The following is a 13,069-nucleotide window of genomic DNA, read 5'->3' as shown; positions in this document are numbered from 1 at the left end:
AACACTGAAAGTACTCTAGGTACAAACAATAGTGAAAGGCTAAGGGATAGGAAAGAAGTTTTTCCTATGTGGGCTAGCATCGGAGCATACTTAGACATGAATGAGCTACTGAAAATATTTTTATTTATGTTTTTCCAAATAAGTGAAGTACTGGGTCAGTTATTCTGAGTGTTCTGGAGGAAATGAATGGAACTATCTTTAGATTAGAAAATTAGAAATTCATTTGACATATGAAAGAACTTCAGGCTCATAAGCTTAACAAAAGATTTTACAAAAAAAAAAATTTTACAAAAGGACACTTGTTTTGTTTTGGGTATATACATATATACAAGGGACAAGAATATAAAAGCCAAGATAAAATGGAGAAACAACAAACGGATGTATAAACATTTTAAGAAGGCAACAATAAGGGGATCCCTGGGTGGCGCAGCGGTTTGGCGCCTGCCTTTGGCCCAGGGCGCAATCCTGGAGACCCGGGATCGAATCCCACATCAGGCTCCTGGTGCATGGAGCCTGCTTCTCCCTCTGCCTGTGTCTCTGCCTCTCTCTCTCTCTCTGTGACTATCATAAAAAAATTTAAAAAAAAAAAAAAAAAAAGAAGGCAACAATAATATGAAAGGTACAATTTAAGAACAGCTTAAATGATTCAGGTTTTCTTATCAATAAAATGGAAATAGTAACAAAAGTTTTATTTTGATATTATATACACTTTAAAAGTTATTAATATAAATAATATTTCAATTAAAATAGTCTAGAGGACAAAGCATGTTTTAATTTTTTAATTTGGTTTGTATATTAGTATAATTCAGTATTATAAATCATGCAATTCTATGCCAATTTAGGGCAGCATTTGCATTGTATTTTTGAACAAGACAGGTTTTGTTTTATAAAACAGTACACATTTATTTTAATATTAGTGAGAACTCTAAATGGTAAAAGCCTCATTCAGAAATATAGTATTCTTAGTATCTTAGTACTTAACAGATCTCTGTTGAGCTAACAATTTTGTACTTTTTAAAAAATATTTTATTTATGTGTGAGAGAGAGAGAGAGAAAGAAAGAGAACATAAGCAGGGGGAGTGGCAGAGGGAGAGAGAGAGAAGCAGGCTCCCGGCTCAGTGGGAGCTCAATGAGCTAATGTGGGGCTCAATGCTAGGACCCTGGGATCATGTCCTGAGCTGAAGGCAGATGCTTAACCAGCTGAACCACTCAGGCATCCCATAATTTTGTACTTCTAGTTATGATGGTTCCCTAACAAGATGCAAGGAGTGAACAATCATAGGTAACTTTGAAAATAAAATCCACAAACAGAATTTAGATTGGTATTCAAAACTATTATTCCACATAAACATTCTCCAACACAGGAAGAATTTCTTGCTCATATTGAATAAAGAGAATTGAAGGGGAGACTTTTTTTAAAAGATTTTATTTATTTATTCATGACAGACGCACAGAGAGAGAGAGAGAGGCAGAGACACAGGCAGAGGGAGAAGCAGGCCCCATGCAGGGAGCTTGATGTGGGACTCGATCCCGGGACTCCAGGATCACGCCCCGGGCTGAAGGCAGGCGCTAAACCGCTGAGCCACCCAGGGATCCCCGGGAGACAGTTTTTTAAACTTAAACCTAATACAATAGAATAAAATTTCAATTTTAACCTAAATTAAAAATTCTATTTGTATACAGTAAAGATTAAGAGTTTCAAATAGCTTCAGAGTGCAACTGTAAGGAACAAATAAATGAAAGTTACATGAAATTTGTTCCAACAAGACCTAGAAAACTCTGCAATTCCTTTAGGTTTCAAATTCTGATGGTGGAGAAAAAAACACAACTAACAACTAACAAAATGAAAAGAAACCATCACCACCATTTTATAAAGCCATTCATCCACTCAACAATCACTAAGTATCTTCTAATGATTCAAATGCGAACTATTATGTTCAAGCATTTCACAACCGGGAGTGTTGCAGGTGATCAGTTTGGCTTTGTGCTTATTATCACTGACATTAAGCATGCTGTCCTTGTGTTCCTGATAATGGAGAGGAGGCGATAACACTTTAAAATAACCATCATCTGCAAATGATGAGGTCAGTACCAAATAGTGAGAGAACATCAGTCCCAAATGTGTATACCTGGTCTGATGAACAAGAAGTGGACCCATGATACTTCCAACTTACTTCCAATGGCATTCCTGAGACATCCTGGTCTGAATTAAAGTTGAGACAGGAGGCTCCACTCTCCTCTGGTTTCTGATAGGGAAACAGTCATCTGGAAACCAGAATTTGATCTGGGAAAATCTCCATTCTATTTGTCTGTTCTCTCAAGGGCAAGAAATAGAGGTAGGCCGACTTGCAGTGGGTCCCCAGGTAGTTGAGAGAACATTCATTAGGGGTCGTACTACTTTCGAGGCTCAAAATTAACAAGGGTCTGGCCATACCAGTGGCTCAACTAAGATGTAGGTTATTAGGAAGAGGATGCCATTTTCCTTTAGACTTGAATAGCAAGACTGAAGAAGTTCATTATGATTAGACAAACTTCATGAAAATCCAGGCACTATATATATAGTTTACGGGCAGAAAGGGAACAAATAGCTGAGACCAGGGAGCAATGTCTTCATTTATAGTTGAGAAATTAAAAATTGCCATTGTGGTTTTTTGGGAGGAAAGAGCTGATTGCATTGTGCCAATTATGGATTTACTGGCTCTCAGCTCTAAATTCACCCTTCAATGCTTGCTCTGTGATATGGTCAGGACTCTTCTGGCATGTCTGCTTTACAGAAAGCACACTGTTAAGATCTTATCAGTAGAGGGCGCTAAACAAACATTACAGGGGGAAGGAGGCTTCTCTTTCACGTTCCCTAGTGTTGCATTTTGTTTTGTCTTGTTCCTACTGCATGGTCCATCAGTGATGGATGTGTGTGAGAACATCCTGTGGTGCCCAGACCCTGCAGTCCCTCAGTAACCTTGAAGCCTCGGCCTGGGCTCAGGGATCACCATCATGGGGTCCTCTCAGCCTCATACCCACAGTACCACCCCACCCTCTGTGAGCCCTCCCACCAGCATCACTTGCTTATATCCTGGAAGATTGTTTCCTATTTGCCTGGGAACAGTGGACCAGCTCTGACTTAGGCAACCCAGTGAAGATGCAACCCTCTGGTTCCAATGAGTTCTGACCTTCAGCCTGAAATCCTTGGTTGGTGGGAGGGTGTCTGCCTATTAGTTGTTCTTCCTTGAATATACTCCTCCTTCACCCTGTCCTAGGGAACACTTTACGTTTTCTTTACATCTGTATAGGTACCCTTCTATCATAGTTTAATTATCTATCTATCTATCTATCTATCTAAAAATATTTTATTTATTTATTTGAGAGAGAGATCAGAGGGAAAGTAACAGACTCTAGGCTGAGTGGGGAGCCTGACAGGAAGTTTGATCCCACGACCCTGAGACTATGACCTGAACTAAAATCAATAGTTGGATGCTTAACCAACTGAGCCACCCAGGCACCCCTGTTTAATAATTATTTAGATTAAACTTGTTGTTTAAGTTACAGTTTGATTTCTGTCCAGACTGATTCTATTACCTTGATGAAGAAATTTACAGTGACTGCAACTATAGTTAAAAAAATCCAGTGTCCAAAAAAAAAAATCCATACTGTCTTTGATCATATACAGAATGGTCTCATGGCAGTGTGGCAGGATACAAAATCAATGCCCAGAAGTCAGTGGCATTTCTATACACTAACAATGAGACTGAAGAAGGAGAAATTAAGGACTCAATCCCATTTACAATTGCACCCAAAACCATAAGATACTTAGGAATAAACCTAACCAAAGAGGTAAAGGATCTATACCCTAAAAACTATAGAACACTTCTGAAAGAAATTGAGGAAGACACAAAGAGATGGAAAAACATTCCATGCTCATGGATTGGCAGAATTAATATTGTGAAAATGTCAATGTTACCCAGGGCAATTTACACGTTTAATGCAATCCCTATCAAAATACCATGGGCTTTCTTCAGAGAGTTAGAACAAATTATTTTAAGATCTGTGTGGAATCAGAAAAGACCCCGAATAGCCAGGGGAATTTTAAAAAAGAAAACCACAGCTGGGGGCATCACAATGCCAGATTTCAGGTTGTACTACAAAGCTGTGGTCATCAAGACAGAGTGGTACTGGCACAAAAACAGACACACAGATCAATGGAACAGAATAGAGAATCCAGAAGTGGACCCTCAACTTTATGGTCAACTAATATTCGATAAAGAAGGAAAGACTATCCCCTGGAATAAAGACAGTCTCTTCAATAAATGGTGCTGGGAAAATTGGACATCCACATGCAGAAGAATGAAACTAGACCACTCTCTTTCACCATACACAAAGATAAACTCAAAATGGATGAAAGATCTAAATGTGAGACAAGATTCCATCAAAATCCTAGAGAAGAACACAGGCAAAACCGTTTTGAACTCGGCCACAGTAACTTCTTGCAAGATACATCCACGAAGGCAAAAGAAACAAAAGCAAAGATGAACTATTGGGACTTCATTAAGATAAGAAACTAAAAGACAACCTACAGAATGGGAGAAGATATTTGCAAATGACCTATCAGATAAAGGGCTAGTATCCAAGATCTATAAAGAACTTATTAAACTCAACACCAAAGAAACAAACAATCCAATCATGAAATGGGCAAAAGACATAAACAGAAATCTCACAGAGGAGGACATAGACATGACCAACACGCACATGAGAAAATGCTTCGCATCACTTGCCATCAGGGAAATACAAATCAAAACCACAATGAGATACCACCTCACACCAGTGAGAATGGGGAAAATTAACAAGGCAGGAAACCACAAATGTTGGAGAGGATGTGGAGAAAAGGGAACCCTCTTGCACTGTTGGTGGGAATGTGAACTGGTGCAGCCACTCTGGAAAACTGTGTGGAGGTTCCTCAAAGAGTTAAAAATAGACCTGCCCTATGACTCAGCAATTGCACTACTGGGGATTTACCCCAAAGATACAGGTGCAATGAAACGCTGGGACACCTGCACCCCGATGTTTCTAGCAGCAATGTCCACAATAGCCAAACTGTGGAAGGAGCCTCGGTGTCCATCGAAAGATGAATGGATAAAGAAGCTGTGGTCTATGTATACAATGGAATATTCCTCAGCCATTAGAAACGACAAATACCCACCATTTGCTTCAACGTGGATGAAACTGGAGGGTATTATGCTGAGTGAAATAAGTCAATCGGAGAAGGACAAACATTATATGGTCTCATTCATTTGGGGAATATAAATAATAGTGAAAGGGAATAGAAGGGAAGGGAGAAGAAATGGGTAGGAAATATCAGAAAGGGAGACAGAACATGAAGACTCCTAACTCTGGGAAATGAACTAGGGGTGGTGGAAGGGGAGGAGGGCGGGGGGTGGGGGTGAATGGGTGACGGGCACTGAGGGCGGCACTTGACGGGATGAGCACTGGGTGTTATTCTGTATGTTGGCAAATTGAACACCAATAAAAAATAAATTTATTATTAAAAAAAAGAATGGTCTCAGATGAAGATGGCCCTTCAATTTATCACTTCATGTGACCATACTGTTTTTTACTGATTTTGTGAGTTATCACCAAAGAATTATGGCATTTAGACCTTAGAAAAACACAGATACTCCAATCCTCCAACTTAATCAGAAAGGCTAATTTAGTTTGTTCACAGCTAGCAAGTGCCAGAATGAGGTCAGGACACCAAATCTCTTTAACTCTCAAATTGGTACTCTTTCTACTACATTACTCTGCCTCACTTGACTCCCCAACAAAAACAAATATTCTTTGAGAACGAGGACTGCACAGTCAGAGTTAGTCTGTGTAAGCATTTTATAATGCATAATGTGATCAGCAAATGTAATGTTAGTAAGAATATCCATATAAACGTACTGATGTACATAATGTCTATCCAAATCATAATAAAACACATTAAAAAGAGATTATCTTGGGATGCCTGGGTGGCTCAGTGGTTTAGCGCCTGCCTTTAGCCCAGGGTCTGATCCTGGAGTCCCTGGATTGAGTCCCACATCGGGCTCCCAGTGTGGAGCCTGCTTCTCCCTCTGCCTGTGTCTCTGCCTGTCTCTGTGTGTGTGTCTCTAATGAATAAAAAAATAAAATATTAAAAAATAAAAAGAGATTATCATAATTCATTATGTATGGCCACATTCACTTTAGTATATACACACACTTTCTTTTTGTCCTAGAAAAGACAAACATTTTTTACCTCCATTATATTCTGATTTCTTAGTTCCTCCATAAGACATTGATTGTGGAGAAGTTAAGTTACAGTTAAAATAATTTATAAGGCAATTAACCATCAAAATGTCAAAACCTGAAGATAGTCTAATACAACACTCAAGAAATCAATGCCTATTTCAGTAATAGTGTTAGCATGCTTCTTCAGGCTGAGCACAAAGACAGTGAAGGAGGCCAATACAGAAGGGTCACATTAACTGTGAAAACAAAGAAGCCTCTTATTAATGCTTTTCACCTATAAAATTCAGTATTAGAATTCCTGTTTTAGTGAGATAGCCCATAATCTGCATGTCTGAATGCTACAGTTACAACTAAAATATCAACCATACATTTTTTTTTTAAATTTAATTTATTTATTTATGATAGTCACAGAGAGAGAGAGAGGCAGAGACACAGGCGGAGGGAGAAGCAGGCTCCATGCACCGGGAGCCTGATGTGGGATTCGATCCCGGGTCTCCAGGATCGCGCCCTGGGCCAAAGGCAGGCGCCAAACCGCTGCGCCACCCAGGGATCCCTCAACCATACATTTAAAAGAAAAATCTCCACTTGCAACAGCTCCAAACCACAGCTTTAAGAGAGAGTCTGGCTATAATTGCCAAAGTTTCCTTTTCAAAGCATTAGGGACCTTTTGAAGACCAATGTAAAATTATTTTTATGATGTCATTAGAGTGCCACTATTTTAAAGAAATCTTTAAAGATAAAATAGCAATATCATTTTTATTTTATTATGGGATGCTGCTGTCCTACTACTTATATCCTCAAGCTTTAGGGTAATCAGAAGAAAGCTATGCTTACATAAATAATAGAATGTAGATGGTGGGGCAGTCTCAAATAAGCTCTTTATTTTCTCCTCGAGGCTCTTCCCTTAGATCTGTTGGTTCTGTGTAGTTTTAGCCATTTCTGGTCTAGATACCAGAGAAGGCACAATACTCTCAGCCCAGATGGAGTTTAGGAGTAAAGAACACATACATTTAAAGATAGGAAAAAAATTACATGAATATTTATGAAATAAAACAAGTAGTCAACATGCCAAAATAAGCCTAATTCATGATCAAACCTAAATTAGTAAAGAAAAAGAATAGCTTGGAGGAAAAAGAGAAAAGAGAGAAAAGAGCATTTATGAGAATGTCCTTCCTATAAACTGTAAAGTACTATATAACAAAAAGATAATCTTAATACTAACATAATAAAATAGGCATTCATTGTATTTATTCTTTTCGTTATTTTTATGAAAGCAATGAGGATAAAATGCTAGTACAAAGCAAGTGCCATATATAAGACCACACTGTTGGTCAGTGTAAAAGCTGTATATTTGAGCTCAGTACAATCAGATTTAAACAATGTGACTTTCGTCATCACGTCTGACCTGAGATTTCCAGGAGTTCACCAAAGCTGACAAGTGTTCCAGGCCCACCAACGAGAGCAGCAGGGCTGTGATAAGCACAGTTTAAGTTTGCCAAAGCACAAGGTCTCAAATGGCTTGTCAGGAGTGCTTCTCTCTCCAGATTCAAAGACTTAGTGAAAGATGGGGAAAAAAAGTAGGATATGGAACCCAAGAAAACTCCAGATTTCCTGTACCTGATTTACTGTTTATAAAACCAGCATCTGTGCAGAGCAAAAACAGATGGGCTCCAACATATCAGGGAAGGTGTCATCAGGGCCAAAGCCTAACTGAGAGGGAAATATCAGATCAAGAGAGAGGAAATACCTTCCTGCTTATCATAAGCCAATAATCACTCAGATGTATAGTGGACTCATCATCTGCATTTCCTTTTTGCCCTTTACGACTGCACTTTGCTGTCAGTTCCATTATACTTAATGACAAACTCCAAGGAAACCCAAGTTATCCAGTTTCCTTTTGTTCATTCTCACATTTCAGATTCCCAGACATCTCTGTCTACCACAACAATCAACCAACCAGCCCTCTTTTCCATCCAGCTTTTTGGTCTTCTGAGTCTCCTACTTTTGAATTTTAAGCATAAAAAACTCCCATCTTAAAGAACTGTGAGCAACAGGAAATCTAATGTGTGTACCATAAAATTATCCACTGAAAGCCATCAAGATTATGAATCTAATAGAATACATACTTCTGTAATTTTTATTATAAAAGCAATGCAAGGGCACCCTGGTGGCTCAGTTGGTTAAGTGTCTGGATTTGACTTTGGTCATGATCTCAGGGTCCTGAGATAGAGCTGCATCAGGCTCCCTGCTCAGCAGGGGGTCTGCTTCTCCCTCTCTCCCTCTCCCTCCCCTGCTTGTGCTCTCTCTCATTCTCTGTCAAATAAATAAAATCCTTAATTTTTAAAAAAGCAATGTAGGGCACTGGGGTGGCTCAGTGGTTGAGTGTCTGCCTTTGGCTCAGGACATGATCCCAGGGTCCTAGGATTGAGTCCTGCATCATGCTCCCTGCAGGGAGCCTGCCTCTCCTTCTGCCTATGTCTCTGACTCACTCTGTGTCTCTCATGAATAAATAAATAAAATCTTTAAAAAATAAACAAAAATTTTTAAAAAGCAATGCAAACTAATTGAAGAAAATTGGGAAGATATTTAAAAATTTTTTTAAAAAATCAGCTATTATCTTATTAAGTAAACACAATAAATATTAACAGAATATTTTCTTTTAAAATTTTCAACAATGATGACTTGTATATATCATGCTTTTAATCTGGTTTTTACTTAACATTATTATTTAGAATCTTTTTTTGAACACTGGAACATAAATATTTTAGGTATATTCATAAATATAATTTATTCATAAATTATACATTCAAATATAATTTCAAATAGTGACTATGAATAATAAATATTTTATCTCATAATTGTACCATAATTTACTGACACATTACCCTATTCTATCATATTTTTCGCTGTTATACATTATGCTACTCTAAATTCTTGCTACAGAAAATCTTATTGTGTTGTATAATTTTTTAGACCAGATTCTCATGATAGTTTAGGAATATAGACTCTGGAGCCAGACTGCCCAAGTTAAATCCTGTCTTTAATCCTTTCCAACTGTGTCACTTCAAGAAAGTCAACTAACCTTCCTGTGCTTTGTTTCCTCATCTGTAAAATGGAGAGGATAGTAATAAAATCTATCTCATAAGGTTGTTATGAGTACAAATGATTAGATTATATACAGCACTTTTTGAAATTGTGCCTGAGACATACTATAAATACTACATAATACCAGTATTAATGTTTCTGAGCCTTAAAATTGCCTAAAACTTAAAAAGGTTTAAAGAATGTACATGCAAAAAAAAAAAGAATGTACATGCATAACAGTAAGGTATGTCCATTATAATTTCATTCGATTCTCATCAGGATTTGAACATTTTTAATGTGTGTTTTTGTATGTGTATGTATTTGTGTTCATGAATTAATATGTGAAAATTTGTACTTCATTACTATGTCAGAGGGATTCCTTGTTTTCTGGGGAAAATAGCCACTGGGAAGTAATGGTAGTCTTTGTGATTTAAGTTGGGGATGCAGAACTTACCTCTTTAAGAAATATATAAATCCAGTGATATTTGTATTACCTTTCTGATTTATCTAATGATACTTATCTATTTCATTTATTTAATTTTTTAATTTAAATTCAATTTGCTAACATATAACACCAAGTGCTCATCCTATCAAGTGCCCTCCTTAGTGCCTGTCACCCAGTTACCCTATCCTCCACCACCTCCCCTTATTTGATTTACTTAATAACCTTCATTTATTTTTTTATTTTTTATTTTAAAAAATCTTTTAAAAGATTTTATTTTATTTATTCATGAGAGACACAGAGAGAGCAGCAGAGACATAAGCAGAGGGAGAAGCAGGCTCCATGCAGGGAGCCCGACACAGGACTGGATCCCAGGACTCCAGGATCACGCCCTGGGCTGAAGGTGGTGCTAAACCGCTGAGCCACCCAGGAGTCCCAATAACCTTCATTTAAAAACAGCATGCATACATTTTTTTATTCCTCACTATCTATTATAGACTCAATGTCTGTGCCTCCTTCTAAATTCTTATGTTGAAACCTAATCCCCTAAGTGATGTTTTTTGGGAGTGGAGTCATCGAGAGGTGACTAGGTCATAAGAGCAGAGCCCTTTTAATTGGATTTGATTAGTGTCCTTATAAAAGAGATTCCAGAGGTTTCCCTCAACTCTCTCACCTGTAAAGACCCTCTATTAACCAGGGAACAGGCCCTCACTAGACACAGAATCTGTAGCCACCGAATCTTGGACTGCCAGCTTCCAGAAGTATGTGAAATGTTTGTTGGTTAGGCCCCATAATCTAGGGTATTTTTGTTATAACAGCATGAATGGCATCTGGTCTTGTTTTTCACTCTAGCTCTTTGCTACCACAAGTTTCCTATTCTAGAATTGGAAACTTTTGCTTAATTTATTTGTTAAACTTACTCAAATACATTTTTCAAAAAGGTACTTTAGTGATCTTGTTGATCTAAAAATATCTTTTTGTTGCTTTCACACATGAATGATAATTTTGATATAAATATTTTGGGGCACTACTTTTCTTAAAAGATTTAGGTCTTTTGTTTCATTGTTTTCTGGCACTTATGGTTTCACAGTACACATCTCAATACAATATAATTTTTGTTTCTTTGAAGTCAAAACCTTTCATGTGTCTCTTCCCACTGGTTAAATGAATGTAGTTGCTTCTAGCCATAAAACTGTAAAATATTACCAGAAAATACCTTGAAACTGTTATCTTTCCAATTCACTCTTTGACTTGGTTGAGAAATTCAATTTTACCAATTTTTACTCCTAAATTTTCTATTATATCCTTCATTGTTTACTATTGTTTTCTTCCTTAGAAATTAATAATTAGTTGAAGGTGGAGTAATCAAAACCTATTCTCTATAGCCATTATCTTCTCTCATTTTTTGACTTTTTATTAGTTTACTAAAAATCTGAGTGTCAATAAAGTTTATTTCTCATTGTTTCAATTTTCTGCAATAACCATGCTTTTACTGCTTTCAGCATGGTTCAATTTCTATTTCCGTGTTCTTAGTTTTAAAGATTGTTTTTTTAGTTCATTTTGTGCTCATTTTGTAGTGGCTTTGCCTTCTTTAGAGTATGGTATTCTATTTTAATGCAAACAATATTCTTTCGATTTTATTGAGATCATTAAATAGATGTTCTAAATAGACTTACTACATGAGGAAGAATTTTCTTCTGATATACGAGAGGATACTTCTCTTTCCCATTCTTTTTCTTTACTCATCCTTAAATAAAGATCTATTTCAAGAAAAGACACACCTCACAACTTTTCTAAGCTATCTCAGTTTGTCCAGCTGTTGAAGAGTACTCTGATGCTTATAATTGCCTATGGAACTCCTAGGAAATAGCAGGTTTTCATGATTAAGTTCTTTTTTCTCTTCATAATTAGCCTCCACTACCCTCTAGACAAAATAAAGGTATAGGAATTGAGTCTGGGCTATGACAGTTGATGTTCTAGTGCAAATCTCAAGCTACACATTTGTATGAGTACTCTGACTCAACTACCATAGAAACAAGAAGAACACTCAAAATCAGTCACAATTTGATTCTAAACAAGTTATATCAAAATTCAGGCTTTTTATTTTCTGGTGTACATAAAAAAGGGGAAATAAAAACACAAATACTGGAAAGAAGGTCATGTGATTATAAACAATTGTACTTAGAAGATATTAATATTCTCATTTTACATAATAAGAGCAAAGTCTCCTACAAATATCAAATCATTATGTTATATGCCTGAAACTAATATAATGTTATGTGTCAATTACAGGAATAAATATTTTTAATTGTTAAAATTTACTTCAAAAGAATCTTAAAGAAAGTTAAAGCACTTGACTAAGGTCATGTAGATAACAAAGTTAGAATTAGGGTTCAGATGGTTTAGACTTAACATGATTTCCTCCACACAACAGGAAATCTGGACAGAGACTTTTTTGAATATTTTGTTTTAAAGAAAGAATTCTAGTATCATATACCAAGTGATATACTATAAAATTTTATTAGTTTTTAAAAAGAATCTTACTTTGAGAAAAGTAACATGCAAGTATATAACCTTCTACTGCAGACTAGCCCATTAAAAAGCCAGGAATGGAGAAGTGGAAATAGACAAATATCACATGATTTCACTTGTATGTGGAATTTAAGAAACTGAACTAACAGGCAAAGGAGGGGAAAAAAGAGAGGCAAACCAAAAAACAGACTCTTAACTACACAGAACAATCTGATGGTTCCTGGAGGGGAGGTGGGTTGGGGGATGGATAAAATAGGTGAGGGAGATGAAGGAGTGCACTTGTCGTGATGAGCACTGGATATTGTATGGAAGTGTGGAATAACTATATTGTACAACTGAAAGTAATATTACACTATATGTTATCTAACTGGAATTTAAATAAAAACTTCAAAAATGTTAATAAAAATAAAATAACTCTAAAAAAAAGAAAATACAAGTGCTTTCTAAGCTAAACTGATTGGTTAATGCCATCCACAGTCTCAATCATCATCAGACAGCATCTTTAATTCTCACTAGCTGGAATGTGAAATTGCCAAAGTAATATATTGCATTCATTTCTAAACTTCTTCAATGGTATTTATGTTGTCACTCATTTCTAACAGAGGTCTTCACCTCTGAGGACATAACTTGAACACCAAGTTACGGATTTACGAAAAGCAGCAAATTGTTCATTAACAAGAAAGGAATAACTTTCTCTAAAGTATAATGTACTGACATTCCATTTCTCATAATAAAATATCTTCAAAGTTA

The 13,069-nt window shown here is 36.6% G+C and overlaps 1 protein-coding gene across 8 annotated transcripts in view; it reads right to left on the bottom strand.

Moving 5' to 3' along the window:
• The window catches only part of CNKSR2 (connector enhancer of kinase suppressor of Ras 2), a 274,913-nt gene that overhangs the window by 148,848 nt on the left and 112,996 nt on the right, over nucleotides 1-13,069 (bottom strand). The window lies entirely within an intron of this gene.

This window comes from Vulpes vulpes, chromosome X, assembly GCF_048418805.1.
Source record: "Vulpes vulpes isolate BD-2025 chromosome X, VulVul3, whole genome shotgun sequence".
Lineage (NCBI taxonomy): Eukaryota > Metazoa > Chordata > Mammalia > Carnivora > Canidae > Vulpes > Vulpes vulpes.
Note: the sequence above shows the minus strand (reverse complement) of the source record. Positions and strands in the feature narration are given on the sequence as shown.